Below are 5,989 nucleotides of genomic sequence, written 5' to 3'. Positions count from 1 at the left end.
CCCTCCCCCCTCCCCCCAACCCCCACCAGAATGGAAAATACCTCCCGGGGCGGGGGGCGGGGGGCGGGGAGGGGCACTCCTTTCTGAAGGGCAGCCTACCGTGACCAATAGCAGGCGGGGCCTTAGAGGGGCGGGATTCCTAGCGGCCAATCCGGAGGCGGGTAGGTGAAGGCCGAAGGAGGGAGGCAGGGCGCGAGAGTGGGGCGGCCCTGGAGTCAGGGAGGTCCGGCCGCTTGGGTGCGCGCTGTGCGCGGCTGCCATTTTGGAGTCGGGCAGCTGCGAAGGCGGCCGTGTCCGGCCGGGGAAAGGGAGGAGCCAGTCAGGTGGGAGAGAGGCGGTCACGTGGACCTGAGAGGCGGGGTAAAGCGGGCTGCGGCCCGAAGGGAGGGGTCGACGGCGGGGAGTCTCGGGGGTTGGGGGGATGTCACGTGGTCGGAGAAGGGCCAGCGGTGGGCTTGTGGGTGGAAGGTCAACCTGAAGTAGCAGTTGGGGGAAAGCTTTGTCCCTGGTTTCAAGTCTTAGGGAGAAGGAGAGGAAAGTGCTGAATGGAGGGCGTGAGTGCCGGGTAGGAAAATGTGAATGAGTCTCCCTAGCGCCCTTCAGCATGGAGCCACCCAGTTAACAAGTTCCAAGATCCACGGGAAACCGGGCACCTCCTGCAATTCAAATATTCCCATCCCCGCCCCCAGCTGCCACAAAAATGACTCACAAATCGGAGGGAGGGGTGTCGGTCTCCCTCGTTTTGTCTGCATTTTATGTGGAAGGGCCCCCTCCCTGGAAATGGCTGAAAGGATAGAGGAAGAGAAGCATAGTTCACGCCTGCAAGGGCTGTTCCCGCTGGCTTTTTTTTTTCTTCTTTTTCTTTTGGTAGACGGTGTCTTCCTGTGTTGACCAAGCTAATCTCGAACTCTTGGGTTCCAGGGATTCTCCTACCCCGGCCTGCCAAAGTGCTGGGATTACAGGCGTGAACCACCGTGCCCGGCCCCACTAGCCTTTTAGAAACCTTGTCGTCGTTCACAAACTTACCGGTCACTTCGTTAAGTGTTAGACATAACCTTGATGATGTTCCAGCGCCTCAACTTAATAAACCAAAAAGCTTTCCTGTGAGACTAACTCTCATCCTTTATTTAAATTCATCCCTCAAGTACTGGCTAAGATATTCTCCCAACTAATCCACTGAAAAGTACTTCTCTTAAGGCTACCAGTGACACCCGTATGACCGGGTTCAAAGGTCGATTTTTAGTCAATCCTGCTTGGTCTCCTGCAGTGGATTTTGTGGACTACATGAAGCCTTTTTTTCTCTTCCCTGATGCACCCCTCACCCCACTTTTCCTAACACCCTAAACCCTCAGATTGTCTTTCTGTTCAGTTAGCTTTTCTAAATCTGTGCTATGTTGACTCTGAGCCCAAGGATCTGACCCTCAGTCGTCTACTTAGTGGGCATGCAGTCGTTTCTCTGCCCACTGGGTGATCTGATGGCTCAACAGCTGAATGTATGTTTAATGACGTCCAGATCTTCAGGTATAAGTGCCTCTTGGGCATCTGCACTTGCAAACCATGATGTCTCCAGGTGGGACCTCATATACCCTCTGAGGTTCACAAAACCTGCTCCTCCTTCTCCTTTCCTTATCTTTTTTTGATAACAACCATCCACTTACTTGCCCAAGCCAGGAACCTGGGAGTAGCCTTTCATGCCACTTCCTCACTGCTCTAATATCTCCCCACCTCTTCTAACTTTATTGTGTTGGTAATATTTACTAAATGCTTTCTCCTGTTCTATTGCCACTGCCTCACCTGCATCATTTATTTATTAGGCCAGTACTTAACTGAGCACCTTACTATGCACCAGGCATTGTTTGAGATGTTCAGGATATAGTGGTGAATAAAACTGACAAAGTTCCTGAGTGGGACAAGACAAATGGTAAGAGAAAATTAGTAAATACATGAGATAATTCAGGGAATGATAAATATTATGAAGACAATAAAGCAGGGAAACTGATAAGAACTTCCCAAGTTGTTGCTCAGCTCTTCACTGATGTCCGTTCCCTCTTCCTTCTGCTTTCTTCTTGCTCTCCAAGAAGAGACTGCCTTGATTGTTTCACCTAGTGTGTTGATTCCATGCCCTTTCATCAGCCAGGACTTTCCTCTTATCTTTATATTTTTATATTACAGCTACCTGAATGCAAATCCCTCAACTGGACGATAAGTTATTTGAGGTCAGGGTTCATATCTTACACATCTTTGTACCCCCACAGTGCCTTAGCTCAGAATAGGTGCTTGCAAAATGAGTATTAAATGAATTGGTGAGTCCCCTGACACCTGAAGCAGGCTACCACGTAAGTACCTCCAGCCCAAATGAGAATGAAAAGGTCAGTGAACACGCCTACTTGAGTGTAGCAGTGGTGATGTCTGAAGGCAAGGGACAGAATTATGAATGATATCACCTGTTTTGGTCCCTTCTGAGCCTGGGACTCCATGATCCTGTGCCCCATGTGTGGCAGTAGTTGCTTCATAAACGCTACTTTACTTGACAGTGCCAAGTACATGCAAGCAATTTAAAAGCACTCTTTGTTTCTGATGATGAGCTTCAAACCCAGAAAACTCTGGGTGAACTGCCAGGATAGGCCCTGCAGAAGGCTGCAGTTGCCACTTCACTTTGTATTTCCAGGCCCTTGGGTATTACACCCCAACAGGGAGCAAGATGTTGCCAGTTCTGTCATAGTCATTGTAATTAAATCCAAGTTCTGGCAAAGGGCAGTACGTAATTATGAAGTATTATTATGGTTTTTATCATTATTAGGCACCCAGCTGCCCAGCCCAGGAAACCACAGTAGTAAAACACTGAGAAGCCAAGCTCCTTTCCCAGCTGGCATGAACCAATACCAGGTGTATTGGCACATCATCCTGCAGCTTCACACTCATCAAGATGAGACTTTCTGTCCCCTCTTTTTGGCAAAATAAAATTGTAAATGAATGGAAAGAGGAAATGTAAAGAAAGACCTTTGCCACCGCCTCTGAATCAAATTCCTTTTTTTCCATCCCCTAAGAACGCTCTCTCCTCATCCACCTGTTTATTGCATAAATCTTTTTCAATTTTATCCTTGACCTGCTAGCTTTGTAAACATCATTCCACAATGACTCCTGAGAATATATCCCACTGTATTAGGGTGAGAGTACAAAGCACAGGAAAGAGTGTTCAAGAAACTTAGAGACTAAATATTTAGGAAAGGATAGTCAGGTTTGACAAGAAATTTGCCATATATTGAGCACCTACTCAATACTGCCATTGGCATTTTCACATATACGATCTGACTTAATTCATACTACCCTGCAAGGTAGGTTTCATTATCCACATTTTCTTCAAGATCACAAAGACTTAGTAAGTGATGGAACCAAGATACCAACATAATTATATAAGTTTGATGATTGTATACTCATAGTGGATTTGTTCATACTGGTAGCTGAATAGAGGTAACAGATTTCTGTTACCTCTTTCTATCAAAGTGAAAATGGTTTCTTGTACAAAATAGATTTTAAGCTGAGCACTGAAAGGACAGTTCAGAAGTGATGCTGGGGGAATTATGCCAAATGAGGAGGCCAAATTGGCCATAAGCCTAAAATCAGTCAATAAGGAAAGATTTCTTGTTCAGCGATGAGTCACATTGTATTCTTCAAGTACCTTTGTTGTCTCAGTCACACCAAATGGGGAAGTCAACCCACGTGGTACTGGGTTGGCAGGCATAGGCTGAGGGAGAGTGTGCTCAGGGTGGAGGCAGGTGTTCTGGGGAGGGAATAGGTCTTTGAGTGGAGAGATCCCCCAATGGCCAATAAACTGGCACATCTTGCAGTGGCTTCTGAAACAACTGAAACCATGGCAACTTTCTTTGCTACTAATCACTTGTTTTTAACTGATGTGTGTAGAACTATTTCCCCTTAAATAGTTATATAATTAATTTAAACTTAGCTATTTAACTTAAGTCATTAATTTCATCTTTAAATAGCATAATGTTTGTCAATTTTTTAACGATTCAGTACTTACTATGTTGTACAAAGCAGTTTACTTCTACTAATTTTAGTGGGATTTAAGTTTCAGTAAAATACATGCGTTCTAAGTGTACCAGTTTGATCTGTTTTGAGAGATACATAACCCTGTAACTATTACCATAATCAAGAAATAGAATATTTGCATTACCCAAAAAGTTTCCTTGTGCCTGTTTACAGTAGGAATTTGAATACAACTTGTATTTTGATGACTCTAAAATTCATATCTCCAGCTTCAACCTTGTTTGCGAAGTCTAGAACCATATTTTTAGCTACCTGCTCGGCATATCTACTTACCTATTACAAACAAGCATCTCAAACCAAACATGGCTAATGGTAAATGCTTTATCTTAGCCACAAGAAAACTCCCATCCCCCACCTACCATTTCTTTCTCAAACCACTTTTTCTGTACTCTCCGATTTGGTTGAGCTAATCATCATTTATCAAAGTCACATATGCTAGAAGTTGTCTAAAATAATCTTCCCTGTGTTCTACCTCCCAAGGTCAATAAGTGACTCTAACTCACACATGCATTTTTTAGTAAGTATTTTCCATTTTCACTCTCCTCATTCAGACACCTTGCTTGCACGATCGCAAAATCTCCTAACTTGTTTCTTCATGCTCCAATTCATCTACCAATCTGCCACTCTAATTTTCTTTTGAAAGCCCAGATCTGACTGTTTCAGTCCCCTGCTTTCATGGACTACCCAACTGCATACAAAATGGCACAAAATTGCCCCAACCTTCCCTACTGGACCTCTCTGCTACCCACTACATAGAATGTGCTGTTCCTTTTCATCTTTCTGTGCTTTTTCATCAAATCTTTGCTTAAAATATGACTCCTTCTTTACCTGAAAAACTCCTCTCTGTCCTTCAAGCCCCATTTAAATGACTTTTCCTCAGTGAAGTCTTTCCAGACCTTTCCAATAAAAATAGTCCTCTCAGTCACACTTAACCTCCTATAACAGGTTGCACATACATTTATCACACTAAATAGACACGGTGATGAAGTAGAACAGGAGACCTGAGTCAGAAGATCTGGGTTTACATTTAAAATATCAGTTATTTGCTGTGTCATCCAAGACAAATCACGTAACCTCTCTGAGCCTTGGTTATTTCACATATAAAATTATAATAAAACCATAGTAATACCTTACCTCATGGGACCCTTGTGGTGATCAAATAGAGTAATTATAAATATGAACATGATTTGCTCTATGCAGATATTAGATATTATAATTACAGAACTATATATCCTGATAGATTTTGAGTGCCTTCAGTAAAAAACCAGTGTGCAATCATCTTTTTTTTTTTTTTTTCCTTTTTTTTTTTTTTGAGATGGCATTTCGCTCTTGTTGCCCACGCTGGAGTACAATGGCACAATCTCAGTTCACTGCAATCTCCACCTCCCAGGTTTAGGTGATTCTCCTGCCTCAGCCTCCTGAGTAGCTGAGATTACAGTCACCCACCACCACGCCTGGCTAATTTTTAGTATTTTTAGTAGAGATGGGCTTTCACCATACTGGCCAGGCTGGTCTCGAACTCCTGACCTCAGGTGGTCCACCTGCCTTGGCCTCCCAAAGTGCTGGGATTACAGGGGTGAGCCCACTGTGCCTGACCTGTCCAGTCATCTTTGTATGCCTTCTACCTAACATAGTGCCTGGGCCTCCCTCGATTGGTTTATGGCATAAATTATTATTTTTGTAGAATCACATTCTCCCAATTAGTCCCTCAATTAACTCTCTTAGCCTACTTTCTTTTTTTTATTTTTTGAGACAGGGTCTCACTCTGTCACCCAGGCTGGAGTGCAGTGGTGCAGTCACGGGTCACTGCAGCCTCAGCCTGCCAGGCTCAAGCAATCCTCCTGCCTCAGCCTCCCAAGTAGCTGGTACTATAGGCACATACTATCATGCCCAGCTAATTTTGTTATTTTTTATAGAGACAGGG

At 44.2% G+C, this 5,989-nt stretch overlaps 1 protein-coding gene across 1 annotated transcript in view; it reads right to left on the bottom strand.

Annotated features, from left to right (window-relative positions):
* The window catches only part of SOCS5 (suppressor of cytokine signaling 5), a 171,581-nt gene extending 171,259 nt beyond the window's left edge, over positions 1-322 (bottom strand). Inside the window, exon 1 of the mRNA XM_017862734.1 lies at positions 100-322. The gene's annotated coding sequence lies outside the window, so the exon portion shown is untranslated. The remainder of the gene's footprint in view (positions 1-99) is intronic.
* Between the last annotated feature and the right edge of the window lie 5,667 nt (positions 323-5,989).

The sequence above is a fragment of the Rhinopithecus bieti genome, unplaced genomic scaffold (genome assembly GCF_001698545.2).
Source record: "Rhinopithecus bieti isolate Rb0 unplaced genomic scaffold, ASM169854v2 scaffold_61117, whole genome shotgun sequence".
In the NCBI taxonomy this organism is placed as follows: domain Eukaryota; kingdom Metazoa; phylum Chordata; class Mammalia; order Primates; family Cercopithecidae; genus Rhinopithecus; species Rhinopithecus bieti.
The sequence above is the reverse complement of the archived record's forward strand: the minus strand, read 5'-3'. Positions and strand labels throughout refer to the sequence as shown.